General features: G+C 40.4%; 1 protein-coding gene across 3 annotated transcripts in view; it reads right to left on the bottom strand.

Moving 5' to 3' along the window:
- LOC127573181 (short transient receptor potential channel 5-like) overlaps positions 1–11,731 on the bottom strand; it is a 74,441-nt gene extending 62,710 nt beyond the window's left edge. For all 3 annotated transcript variants that reach the window (XM_052021163.1, XM_052021166.1, XM_052021164.1), the window contains exon 1: positions 11,068–11,731. The gene's annotated coding sequence lies outside the window, so the exon portion shown is untranslated. The remainder of the gene's footprint in view (positions 1–11,067) is intronic.
- Between the last annotated feature and the right edge of the window lie 3,321 nt (positions 11,732–15,052).

Raw genomic sequence — 15,052 nt, 5'->3', positions numbered from 1 at the left:
GAAGACAATTTTCTCAGAATGCCTGGGATTCATAATGAAATTGGACTTGACTGTCCATAACTTTTGTTCTTTTAGATTCAGTTTCCAAAGTAATTAATATTGTGTCCACATATAAACTGAATTTTAATTTTGTTGTCTTAAAAAAATTGTTCAGTGCATTGTGGAGAGCAAGCTTTGATTAAAAGTGGAATGTGAATTTCTCTTTCTTGACTATTCTAATGTATAGTGATTTGTTAAAGTTTTGTCATTTGTTATTTTCAAACATTGTTCTAATAAGAAATTGTGCTAAGTTCTCTAAACTGACTCCTTTAGTGTAAAAGGTAGATAGGATCTTGTGGTGTCCCAAGGAAGGAGGTGAACGCCTATTGAGTGGTACATGTTTGATCCCAATTAATCTCACAGGGCCAACCATAATTAAAATTTTATTGACAGGAGGTCTGGCACCTAATACATTTGTTTCAGGGAGCCAGATATTTGTAATGGGATATTGCAGATTTCTGTATCAACTTAAATCAGCTGTAATTTGTCATTTGAAATGCAAGATTGTTCTTCAAGCAAACATTTAAAAGGAAGTTTTAATTATTTATTTGCAGATTTGTAACCAAGCACTGGCAAGACAAAGCACCCAGACATCCTGACAGATGGAAGCATGCAACAGTATTTCTATTACACCAATAGAAAAGAGGAAAGGCAAACTGCAGTTCATAGCTCCTGACATACTGCAGTGCAAAGGATCAATGTGCTTCGTACCTTCATAATGCACTGACACCAATGGGAGAAATTTGCAAATATGTATAAAGCAGCCAAGGCTGATCTACTTGTAGAATCATAGAGTCATAATGTCATAGAGCATGAAAACAGGCCCTTTGGCCCAACTCATCCATGCCTCCTTTGCACTATTCTATTTACTTATTTTTTGCAACTTACAGTAATTTTTATGTCTTGCACTGTACTGCTGCCGCAAAACAACAAATTTCACGACGTATGTCAGTGATAATAAACCTGATTCTGATGCCCACTGTGCTGAGCTAGGCCCATCTGTCCACATTTGGCCCATAGCCTTCTAAACCTCCCTATCCATGTACTTATCGAGATGGCTTTTAAATGTCGATAATGTGCCCACCTCGACCACTATATCTGGCAGGTCATTCCAAATACGCACCACCCTTTGTGTGAAGAAGCTCCCCTGATGTCCCTTTTTAATTCTCTCGCCCCTGATCTTAAACCTATGCCCTCTTGTTTTTAACCCCTCCTTCCTGGGAAAAGAATATGTGCTTTCACCCTGTCCATGTCCCTCATGATCTTATATACCTCTATGAGGTCACCCTTCAATCTCCTACATTTCAGGGAATAAACTCCTAGTCTATGCAACCTCTCCTCGTAACTCAGGCCCCCAAGTCCAGGCAACATCCTGGTAAATCTTCTCTGCAGTCTCTCTACTTTAATAACATCTTTCCTGTAACAGGGTGACCAAAACTGTACACAATACTCCAAGTGCAGCCCCATCAACACCTTATAATATAACATGCAACATAACTTCCCAACTCCCTTACTCAGTGCTCTGACTGATGAAGGCCAGCATGCCAAACACTTTCTTCACCACCCTGTCTACCTGTGATCCCACTTTATAATAACTTGTACTTTATAATAACTAGGTGGGCAAACCATTGTCATAAGATAGAGCAAAAAACAAAATGCTTGAGGAACTCAGCTGATAAGGCAGCATCTGTAGAGGGAAATGGACAATCAATGTTTCAGGTCGAGACCCTTCACCTGGACTGAAAGAGTAGAGGGAAGATAGTCAGTATAAAGAGGTGAGGGAAAGAGAACCAGCTGTCATCCTTTCCTGACTTGCGTAGTCTTGAGTTTCTGGTACTGTCTTTATAAATCTTCTATGCACTCTTTTCATTACCTCCATGTCCTTTTTATAATATTGGGATCAGATGATAGGCAGTACTCCATGCATGATCTAACATGATTCAACATAAGTTCAGAATAAGTTTCCTACTTTTCACTTCTATCCCTGTAGAAATAAATTCTAGTGCCTGGTTTGCTTTATTGATGGCCTTACTGAGAGGACATTGTCTCAGGAGAAAGGGATACAAACGTTGGACTTGGATGAGGAGTCTAATGCTTTTATAGTCCCACATGTTGACTAAAGCCTCTCATAAAGCACTTATGTTCCTTTGCACACTCATTATGAACTCCACATGGAAATAGCATATCAGTTTATCCATGAGATTCTTACAACATTGACAATTTAAAATATCAATAAATTTATACAACAAATTCTTCCAATAAAATCCACTAGTTTGATATAGTTCATATTCTTGTGTCCAGGACATACTTTGTCATGAATGATTGCGTTCACTTTATCTGATTCTAACATTTCCAACACCTCAAAGCTACTCATACTGTAAACTGTCAGGAGCAGACCAGAACTGTAGAAAAAATATTTCCCCCTGAGCACCACTGAAGAGCCCTTTTATATAAATCCTTGTGAATAATAGAATGAATCAACAACACTGTGAAGGTTAACACTTCCTCTGATCTAAAAACTAGTTCTGGTTTTCTCAACCATAAATGGAATATTCAGGAAACATTCACAGCTCAGGCAGCATCTGTGGAAAGAGAAACAGAGCTAATGCTTTAGGTCAAAGACCCTTCGTCACAACTCAATATCCACACCAGAAGTGGAGGGCGGGTTGTTAAGTTTGCAGATGACATGAAGGTTGGTGGTGTAGTAGATAGTGCAGAAGGTTGTCGTAGATTGCAACAGGATATTGACAAAATGCAGAGCTGAGCAGAGAAGTGGCAGATGGAGTTCAATCCGGAGAAGTGTGAAGTGATACACTTTGGAAAATCGAACTTGAAGGCAGAGTACATGGATAATGGCAGGATTCTTAACAGTGTGGAGAAACAGAGAGATATTGGGGTCCAAGTACATAGATCCTTCAAAGATGCTGCGCCAGTTGATAGGGCGGTTAAGAAGGCATATGGTGTGCTGGCCTTCATTAGCCAGGGGACTGAGTTCAAGAGCTGAGAGGTAATGTTGCAGCTCTATAAAACTCTGGTTAGACCACACTTGGAACATTGTGTTCAGTTCTGGTCGCCACATTATAGGAAGGATGTGGAAGCTTTGGAGAGGGTGCAGAGGAGATTTACAAGGATGCTGCCTGGATTGGAGAGCATGACTTATGAGAAGAGGTTGAGCGAGTTAAGGCTTTTCTCTTTGGAGCAACAGGGGATGAGAGGCAACTTGATAGAGGTATATAAGATTATGAGAGGCATAGAGAGAAAGGACAGCCAGCATCTTTTCCTCAGGGCAGTAATGGCCAATACTAGAGGTCACCCGTTTTAGGTGTGTGGTGGAAAGTTCAGGGGAGATGTCAGAGGTAGGTTTTTTACACAGAGAGTGGTGAGTGCCTGGAATGCACTGTGACGAAAGAAAAATAAAGGGTTCTGGGAGGTGAATTAGAGAGGGGGATAGATTGAATGTGGATAAGGTTTATATAGATCAGCACAACATCGTGGGCCAAAAGGCCTGTACTGTGCTGTACTGTTCTATCTTCTATGTTTTATTAACACTGTTTCTCTTTCCACAGATGCTGCCTGAGCCGCTGACCATTTTCTGGTTTTGTTTCAGAATTCCAGCATCTGCAGATTTTGATTACTATTTTTTCTCATGCTCTTTCTTACCCATGCACTCATTGTAAGTCAGTAAGTGCAGAAACACAACCCCATTCCCAACTATACATTGTTATCAAAACACCATTTGGAAGGGAGAATCTTCCTATGTTTTGGTTTTTCTATAGTTTCTCCAAGAAACAACTACATACCCCATTGCAACCCATCACTGCTCAGCACCCTACATCTCCAGATACACACACTCACTGGGTTCAGGTCATGGATTTATAGGTGCCTGATAATATATGTGTAATTTACTTTTTGATTGACTAACATAGCAATACCTGAGTTGCAGGATGCAAGAAGGGCATCATGGGATGAAGGCAGAGGAAGACAAGGAATCTGCTACCCATGTAATATTTTGTAGCAAAATTGTTATTCATCGAGGAAGGATATGAAAATACTAGCCATAATGACTGAAACACCAATCATCTGATATGTGTGCAGGCAGCAACTTGGTTGAGTTTGCAGTTGATCTATATCTTAACTTGGAAGGAAATGCACTCATAAATTCTGATGTCCATTACTGGAAAAATCTTATATTATGGATTAAATATGGATGGTTTGATTGTGGGAATTAGCCTTGTCCCAGAGTCTTGCGGAAGCACTTGGTCACTGTACCATTGTTGTGACAAGGCCTACACATACAGTGAACTGCCAGCAGTCCAATTCATCTGTGAATAAACCTTGTTGCAGGATTCATTTTATTTCATGCCATTTTCATCATGAAATACCATCTTTGGATACCAATTGAAACTCAATTATTAATATAATTTTTGGTCAACTAGTCCAGGACTCTGTATGTTGCATACTGGCCCATTATTGCTTGAGATGAAAGGATAGCTTTCATGTGCACTTTTCTTTCAGCCGGTTCTGCTCAACATCTGCAAATATTTTAATTGTAATTGGATTCCAATCGATTCTGCAGACAAAACTCAACCAAATTGCTGCCTGCATGCATATCAGACGGTTGGTCTATCAGTCGTTATATGATCTGCTTCCAAAAGTGAGAAGAAAACAGAACTAAAAATTGAAAAAAAAACAAAGGAATTAACATATAAAATAACATCAAGATACTTAGATTCTGGGGAGAAAAGGAAATATATTTATTAAACAATGTGCTCCCTTAAGAATTCCTTCAAATAAGCTTCTCCTTTATAGACACTTTCGATGGTTCAGCAAACAGACGATTTCACAACGAAAATGACAGGAAATTGCAAGCAGTCTGGTTTACATGCATTAACATCTTATTTGAATATTACACAAAAGCTCTTTCACACAAATGCAAGGGTAATCAATCAGATGTTAACCCCAAGTGGAAAATTGTATGTTAGGGCATTGCAATGGTCTTTACACCAATAAAACTTATCCTACCATCTCAAAAAAATAAACATGTATATATGCATACATTGTAATTGTTCCTCTTCAAATATATCTTCCGGAAGTTACAAATATGGGTCTAAGATTTGAAGCCAGAAATATAAACCATGAATCTGAATTCACATTGCATCCTGTTGTGTATGTAGTCAAAAGTTAAGAAGTGTTTTTTGTGAGAAGGTTACCATTTATCGGAGAGGTATCGTCTCCAGTTTATTCATTGACCCTTTCACGCTACCATTATGATGATCATCTATTTGAATCATTTATTAACCATAGTCTATTTGACTAAAATATTATGAGGATATATGCAGTGAATATTCTGATTATTTTAGCCAATTGCAGGATCCACACATGGAACAGCTACTTGATTCATGAGTTAATCCATGAGTACAGTGGAAGAAACAAGGAGAAAGGTGATGTTAAAAGTTAAAAAAGTTATGGGAAAGATAGTGATATTCTCCTGGTCAGAAGGTATTTGGGTGAAATATGTTTATTGCATTTCCAAATGATCCTTGTTAACTTCAACCAGTCCTAAAGTACTTCACAGCCAATGAAATACTTTTGAAGCATAGTCACATTGAAAAGTAGAGAAACATAGCAGATGATCTGCATTTAGCAATGATCTTACAAATATCAATGTGAAAAAATAACTTGTTAATCAGATGCTTTGGTGATGCAAGTTCAGGACTAATATTGAGTGGGAACAACAGATGTCTCAGATGAAACAAGGGACCATTGTCATGCCCTTGTGGAATCCAAGAAGCACCTGCTCCAACCTGTAAAAAGACTGCAGGTGCAATGCTCAGAGACCGGAGAACCTGAACATCATTTAAAAAATTCCACCCAAAGCATTCCATTGTCTATGATACTGCTTTAGGTACCAGTGCCCACTTTCCAATAATCCAGAGACTGAACCAAGCACCAATTCGTAAAGCTGAAAAAAATGTTTACACTTCAGAAAGCAACACTTCCTGATCATATACTTCTAGCACTTCTAAAATTGGGGGTGGGGGGTGGGGGGTGGCAGTCAATTACTTCTCTGGCTGCTGTGAAGAAAGCTATACTCCAATGTCTGAACAGTGCAAAGATAATAGTTTGATACATTGAGGGGCCAGAGCCAACTGTGACAAGCACAAAGGAATATCTCTGTTCAATGTGATCAGCCAGGTGCTTGAAAGGGTCCTGCTGAAGGAGTCTGCTCAGTGAGACAATGTGGAATTGAAGCTGGATATTTCACGGAATCACATATCTTTGGTTCTTGCAATAAGAAAACAACGAACAATGGACAACTTCCAATGTAGCAGGTGTGATCTACAAAAGGCCATTGGCACCATTACCAGGAATGCATCTCCAAGATCCTGTTGAAACATGGCAGTCCACAAAATGTGCTTCCTCTGATCAAGGACTTCAATGAGAGAATGAAGGCAACCAAGTATCAGAATGAAACATCATCCGAGTTCACTTTTGATCCTGGCTTAAAGTAAGCTTTGTCTTTGCAATTACTGGCTTTGGCATTTTCTATTCAATTCTTCTCATATACGTTATTCAAAACTATGAATCTAGTAATAAATTGAATCAGCTGATGAACAGGTGATCATGTTTGACATAGTAGACAATTCATCGGATACTAACATCTCACACCCAAAATTTATGTCAGTAATGATGTTCTAGATTACATAGAAACATAGAAAACCTACAGCACAATTCAGGCCCTTCGGCCCACAAAGTTGTGCCGAACATGTCCCTACCTTAGAAATTACTAGGCTTACCCATGGCCCTCTATTTTTCTAAGCTCCGTGTACCTATCCAAAAGTCTCTTAAATGACCCTATTGTATTCGCCTCCACTGCTGTTGCTGGCAGCCCATTCCATGCACTCACCATTCTCTGAGTAAAAAACTTACCGCTGACATCTCCTCCGTACCTACTCCCCAGCACCTTAATCCTGTGTCCTCTTGTGGCAACCATTTCAGCCCTGGGATTGCGTGATAAAGCTCAACTCTTGCCATGTCATTCAGATTTGATGCAGAAAGTGAAAAAGCTTCTGTTACCTTTGACCAAATTCCCTTGTGTCTGCAACAAGCTGCTAACCCTGAACATAAACGTGCCTGTATATTAGGCTTGTGTCCTTAGCCTTTGACCAGAAACATTGTTTTTCTAGTTGCAAACATCATCACCACTCAAATTCCTTGTGAATAAATCAGACTATTGTTGTAGTCAAAGGATAATCCAGTCCAACAGGTTATTATTTTCTACTGTTCACAGAATTTTTTTTAGTATATAATGTGGAGCTCTGATAAAAGGTTGTTCATTCCGCATGGCACTTCTCCATTATAAGGCTTCCAGAAAGTAGTAGGTTTCAGGGAAACCTAATCTGCTGAAAAAGCCCATCTTTTACTATGAATACAAATAAGTATTGGAAGAAAGTCTTACTTGTAATAGGCCATAAGAGACCTAGGAGGAAATAACTGCAAATCCTAAAGCTGTTGTGTATTTGTGACATTTTGGGAAGACACAATGTTTCTTCCAGTTATCTGAAGTAACTTCATCAGAAGATCACTTTACCATCTTTCTTTGGGAGTTCCACGGAAATCATCACAGCAGATCGGCTTGGATTATTAGTACCCACAGCTTTACTTTTTACCATCTGACTATCTTCTACCCAGCTTCATGTTATATCAGCTAAGGTGAAGTTCTGTTTCTCTCTTTGTTATGACTTTCATTTCCCTCTTGTGTTCCATTAAGAGTTAGTGACCTTTTTTGCCATTTTCCATAATGTGCTGCTTTTATAATGAACATGCTTTTACTAAAAATGTATGAACTGAGTGACTAATGCTTCTCATTAATTGCTTTGGGGAATTGTTATTCCTTCCCCTCTCAATTGTTAGTCCCTAATCCTACAGTCACTCCCCTTGTTGCTTCCTGAGAATTCCAGAAATAATTTCAGAACCTCATCCAACATACCAAGGGTGAATTTCAGCTAAGGAAAGCGCTGTCCTTGTTTTGTCATCTTTTAGCTTGTGCTGGAGGATAATCTTCCAATAGCACTTCAGTTATCAATACCTCTAGTGAAAAAGCTGTAATCAATTCCCCATAGTAATATTACTACCAATTTAGAGTGAATGTGGATCTGATTCTGCCACATTTCCTCTCCTTTGCTACATGATATTCTGTATTTTTTTAAAGTGGTTCTGCAAGTAAGAATCAGACAGTAAGAAAAATCTTTTTACACTGAAATATTCTTGTACTTCTCAACTGGCATTTTATTAACTTCACAAGGTATATTCAACTGACTGTTTTTAATTTTGTTCTTCCAGACAACAATTTACCAGCTTTTCCATTACTTCACGTAGCTACTTAAATGAACTCAGTGCTCAGAAGTCAACAGACCTTCCTTGGAAACTAATCGTTGATTTCAATATCGAGAATTGCCTCCTGACTTGTGCCCCGAGATTGCCCCGCATGTGCTTGAACCTTGTTTTTCAATCCTATCAGAAAACAATGATTCACCGTTACCTTTTTCTTTCTATCTGCAAAGTCTCTGAGATGCCTGTCTAAAGCTGGAAAATTACCGAAGAACACCCTTCATCTAAAATTATCCTTAGCATTGGCAAATCAGCCCATGTTTACCATATTCATTCCCTCTGGGACCCGTGTGTAACAACGGCTGAAGGATCGTGCTGAACTCTTTTAGTGTGGTCTTTCCGGACTTTTGGAGAATTTAAAATGAATCGATTTGTCAACATAACACGGCAGTCGTGTTTACTGGCACCGCTTAGCCATGGTGAGTGATCGACTAACTCCCCTAAGTCTCATAAGTTTTATCCCATTTGCTAAGCACACATACCTCCTATTCTTGTCGCCAATAAACAGCACCAATCCTCCACACCAAACTTCATTTGCCACTGCGCAGTCCAAGTGTATATCCCGTTGAGCCATCTTTGCTAACAGTTTGAAAAGGTGATTTCAAGTCAACAGGTTCGAGTGTGAAGTGGGGTGGGAACGGGCACCCAGTAAACACTTCTGGGAAGATTTGTCTTTCCCTTCAACGTCGTGGTCTAGCACCTCACCATTTTTCTGGCTTTTAAATTCCCTTTAGACAATTACTAAAGTACGCCCATTGAACTTAGTCTGCGATGGGAGTGTTCGCCCTTTCCAAACTATCAGGCAATTTTCGGAGGTGCGTTTTTGGGGTGAAGTTCGTCAGGATTTTCCCCTTGTAAGTTTGGTGGAATGATCGTGGGAAGAAGCTTTGGGAACTCCCACGGCTCTTCCTTCCCTTCGAACTTCATCCCCTAACTTGTTAGATGGATTTCCTCCAATGGGGTTTCAAAGATGAAGTTGATTGAGCAAGATCTGTGTCTTCTAAAGTCTTTCCTTAACTAACATCCTTTATCATACAGGAAACGCAAGAGACTGCAGATGCTAGAATCCGGAGCAAAAAAAAAACTGCTGGAGGAGAGTCAGGCTGCATCTGTGAAGGGAAACGCCGACTGTCCATTTTCCTCCACAGAAGCTGCCTGACTCCTTGAATTCCTCTAGCAGTTTGGGTTTTTCTTTGCTTCTTTGTCATACATTTCCCATTGTGCTTGGTTTGTTTGAATGATGGGGTTTGCATATCTGAGGCTGCCCTGTGGAATATGGGAACCATTACTTGCAAGCTGCCTTTCCATTAGAAACTCCCCAGTGTTGCGCTCAGTGTGACAGGTAGGGTTTCACGAGCCTCCATCTCCTCGGCCTTTGAGACCCCTTGGAGAATAGTTCACCATCCATCATGTGGTACACACTTACCCTCAAACCTTCAGCCGCGTGGAAAAACTTTGCTTCATCCAAATAACAAATTCTGCGTATTTGATTACGCGGGTTAAGTATTTGAGTTAAAATAAAAATCTTGATCAAATAATTGATGATTAAATCTATCGCAAGCCCAGCTTTCCCATTCTGTGTGATTTACTGCAGCGTCGGGGAACATAATCAGAAAGACCAGAGCCCTCGGCTACAGCGGCAGCTGCACATGTTTACTTGAGTAATTGCCTGAGAGTAAATTGGAATTTTCAGAAATATAATAATAGCCCTTGCGTGTGTCGTCAAAGGTTAAGCAAATATGCAGGATATTTTCTTTTACATCAGCTTTCGTTAGTTTTCTCGCGGCACCTCTTGTTAAAGGGAACCAGCGACCTGCCCTTTTCATGGGGATTGGCCACACTTACAGAAATGGCTGGACCCAAGTACCCTAGCTATTTTGTCATTCCGTTCAAAAGTTCATAGATTACTGAGAGGTTGGACAGTGCCACAGTAGCTCCCGGGTGGGAAAGGGGAAAATTGCATTTTATCCATCACTGACAGTCAAACACAGGGAACAATTTCACAAGTGCTGTGGGGTGTGCATTTTCTTCCAGTGAGATTACTTAGGGGAAAAAAAACATCCCATCGTTCCACAACCCACAAACCTACAGTGGTCAGAAATCAATAAGGCTTCACGCGACCGGAATCCATAAATTAATTCAGATTCAGGTTCAAACCCGTGCACCGCCTACAATCAGCTAAAGTGCAATATTCTCCCCACTAGGATTAAACGACAGAGTACCGAGCTGAGTGTTTTCGCTTGTCTGGGCTGACTCGCAAAAATATTCTGTGGGTCGAACATAAGTTCTCCGCAACTGCATGGGAAATAACATTGCCAACCATTTCTCAGTCTGGTAACTGCGCTGAGGTCCATCTGGCCGGAGGTCTCACTCCCCATTTCAACACCACCGGTCCCGTCTGGTACTGGAGATACCTATGCAGCGTTATCCTGGTCCATTTTGATGTTTCCATTAATGTGACATTTTACAACCCAGTCCAATTATATGTGTACAAACTAAAACATCGCAAATAACCCGCAATTGCTTCGCATCCCATTGTATCAATTCAGACCTCAAACATTTGAAATAATTTATTTTGTATTTTAGTACGTTATCCCACAGAAGCTCACCGGGGCGAGATAAAATATTTCTATTTACCTGTATGCTGAGTTCCTCCTTATTTTTCCCCCGCAAATCGATGCTGTGTAGTTTTCTTTTGATTTTAAACGCAGCAATTGTACTAACGTTATCATCCTGCAAGACTTCGCAACACACACTATCTACAACGCCGATGATGGTAGGATTCCAAATCGCTTCAAAATCGCATCTTCTAATGGGGATTTTGAATATGAACTTTTCCAGCGTTGAGATTCATCACAATACACATTCATTTTTTTAAATCTATGTGGAGCAATTTCATCCGACAGTAAAAGTGCAGGGGGGGGGGGGGGTTACCGTTCTTCCCTCGCTCTCTCTCAGATCCTCCTTAGGAACCTGGTCGCGTATTTCCCCATCGAAATAGCAGCGCTACAAGCCGGATTTCACCACGAAGCCCTGAACGAAGCCCAGCATGGTGCGTCCATCTAAACCCGGCTACAATCTTTGGCCGAGAAAGATCTCCGATAGGTCAGTGACGGAGGAGCTGCACTCCCTAATGTGCCCGAGCCGTTAGTCTATCACCCTTCAATAGGAGCACGTACACTTAGCATGTCTGACACCTTGTGCAGGCAAGAGAAGCTCAGGCTGTTGCTGAACACACGGAAACATTGACAGGTGAGTCACGAGGCTCTTTTTCTGAGTGTTCTTTGCGTTGCTGCCTGTTTACTTGCCCTATCTCCCCTTCCTTCTTGCCCATCTTTGTCCTTTCACGGATGGTTGTAGACAGTCCATAGGCGGTGGCAGACCATGCTGCGGGTTATACTGCTCAAGTGATGTCGTAGGGCACTTACACAGTGCAGCCTAGGAGGATAGAATGTGTTAGGTGTCCCTCATCACAAGAAGCAACGTTAAGCACGTGCTGCAGACCAATTTTTGATCAATGTGGTGCAGGACACAGTCCTGAGGTTGGGGGACGCTTGGATTGGAACTCCACACTCTGAAGAAAGAACTTGGATTTACTTTGCACACTCAAAGATGTCAAGACATTCAAAAGCACCCTATAGGCAAAGTATAGTCAATGTTGAGTACGATATGGAGCAGCCAATTGTACACAGCTGGTTTCCACAAATAGCAATGAAATAATACCCAGAGTGTCTGTTTCTAGGTGATAATTCTGGGATAACAGCTGGTCAGAACAAAGAGAGAGCTCTTCCACTAATCTTCAATTAATGCCTTGGGATTGTTTATGTGCTTGGGTGTCTTGACTTAATTTCTCATCGAAATAGTGGCATCTCTGCCAATACAGTCAAGCCCAGCCAAGGTTAAGCTTCTGAAGTGTGGCTTGAGCACATGGCTTTCTGCTTGACAGGCGAGAATGCTCCCCACTAACCCAAAGAGCAAAATAACCAGCCCACTAAAAATAATTTCAGCACCTTCATGTACACCTGCTGGCAAATGGAATGAAATAATGTGAGTCTAGGTTAAAAGTCAAGAAGTGGATGTAAATGGTTAATGGATATGCATAAAGGTGTTTATCACACATGCGTTCTTTCCAAATTCAGAAATGGGTCATTCAGCTTCCATATTAGTGCTACGTAACTGTGAAGTCAACATAGGTGGTGAGGATATTGCTGCCAATGCAGAGTTACAGACCAGAAATAAATAATGGAGGCAAAGAATGGTTTCATTTCATGAGAAGCTTTGAGTATTATTGAACCTTTAGACAAACCTTTTCTCTGTGCAGAACTTTCCTTTAAAAGATTCAATACATTGAATAGAATGTATGATGAAACAAATTGTACCTCTGTAAATAAGACTAAAAAAATCCAGATAAAGACAGACAGTTCTCTGGGCCACATTCAGAGCAGGCACCAATATTTTGATGAATCTGGTGTGCAATTTCAATGTTGAATGCTTCAGTGACATCAGCATTCCTTGTGCTGCGTGATGGCCCATGCTGTAATTCATCATTCTTCAGCATAAAATAATCCTATATTAAAAGGAGATCACAACAATTTGGAAGAAGATTTGGAAAAAGTGTAAGAATGCCTTAACCATTTATGTGTGGCAATCCAAGAAGGCAGCTCACTGCACCTTCTCAGGGCAACTAGGGATGTATAACTAATGCAACCATCACCCCTCATCCCACTTCACTAGATTCCAAGCAATTAATTTAAAAAATCAAGATAAATCAAAAATCATTTGAATGCTTCAAACTAAAGTTGTTTCATCAAACCATACCTGGCATACAATGTATGGTTTGGTCTCCTCACTTAAGGAAGGATAGACTTGTTTTCGAAAGAAGTTTAACATGGTTGATTCCTGAAATTAGAGGCTGTCCTATGAGGACAGATTGAATAGAATGAACGCAAATTCTCCGGGGTCTAGAGGTATAAGAGGTGATCTTGTTGAGCAGGTCTGGAGAGTCTAGAATGAGAGGTCATAATCCCAGAGTAAGGCAGAGTCATTTGAGACTAAGATGTAAAGACATTTCTTCACTATGGAGTTTACTACCCCAGAGAGCTTACTGACAATATTCAGGACTGAGACTGATAGATTTTTTGGATGACAGCAGAATCAAGGATGTGCAGAAAGGGTGAAAGGCTGATGCAGTTCAGACGTAATCTTGAATGGAAGAGTCAGTCTGAGGGCTGTGTGGTCTAATCCTGCTTTAATGTTCATGTATCTCCACTGGGGAAAAGAGAGTATCGGTTAAAGTTACACATTTGCTGTAAGGTAATTATTTTTCCTCTGTCAGGTGGAAAGATGCTTACCTTCTCCTTTGAAGTATAACCTGTGGCTCATTTTGTGTATATTATCTGGCTCAAATTTTAATTTTCTGTTTCCTCACCAAATATCCTAGGCTCTTGAATATTTTGTATGGGGTGGGGAAGATGTCCTTGTTGTACTAGTTATCAAAGAACTCTAAAGAATTACCTTTCAGAGGAAACCCTCCACTTGTAAAATATAGGTCAATACCACTCATGGTGTGATACTGAGAGTAATTTACTGGATGTCAGGTTTAATTCCCAGTCTGTGCTGTGTTATCTGACTTTTGCTGGCATGGTATGCAGGATGCCACATTTGGCTGCACCATTATAGACCAGGGAGCGAGTAGATCAATATTCCCAAATGTGTAACAGCTCACTATTTGTTACAACTGTTTTCTCACCCCATCACCACCTACTCCTCATTTGAATAGACCACCATTGCTTACTGTCAATAATGGTTGGTCAGTCAAAGTGTGAGAAAATTCCCACAAAACAGTCTCCAAGTGTGTGTTACATTTTAGGAGGGAAAAAGAGAAATACAGCAAAATTAGATCATTCTGCTTATCTTGACTCTATCAACACATGAAAGAAAGAAAGATTTGTATTTAAGTAGCATTTTTTGAATTATCCTAGAGTGCTTTACAGACTTTGAACATTACTGTTGTAATCATTGTTGTAGGAAATGTGGCAGCCATTTTGCACACAGCAAGCTCCTAAAACAGCAACATGATATTATGCGGGTAATAATTTCAGGTGATATTGGTTGAGGGATAAAAATTGATCAGAATACCAATGGTAACTCCCCTGCTCTTCTTTTGATTGGTGCCATGGGACCGCTTATGTCCAAAGGATAGAGCAGAGGGGTGGCCCCAGTTTAACATCCCATCTGAAAGACAACAGTTTCAAAAGTGCAGTGTTTGTCCTGTACTGAGATGGAGTATCAGCCTAGATTTTTATGCACACTTCTCCAGTGTGGGACAAACTCCTAACCTTCTGATATAAATATGAGACAGCTATTCACAGCCAGAGGTGACACCATAGAGTGAAACTTAATGGTCATATTTAAACCTTGCCTATTCCAACTTCATTGTGGCTGAGGATATGATCTCTCTGCTCTGGTAACTGTTACCCAGTTGTGTCTAACAAGCTCAACTTCATTAGTAGTGAGCAGATGAAATGAAAAAAAAACAAATGATTGCAATTAGAAGAGAGCTTGGGGATCAGCTTAGTATCTTGTAAGTTCCAAACTAGTTACATCACCTAAACTACCTCTC

Source organism: Pristis pectinata, chromosome 8 (assembly GCF_009764475.1).
Source record: "Pristis pectinata isolate sPriPec2 chromosome 8, sPriPec2.1.pri, whole genome shotgun sequence".
Lineage (NCBI taxonomy): Eukaryota > Metazoa > Chordata > Chondrichthyes > Rhinopristiformes > Pristidae > Pristis > Pristis pectinata.
This window is presented reverse-complemented; position numbering and strand designations above follow the sequence as displayed.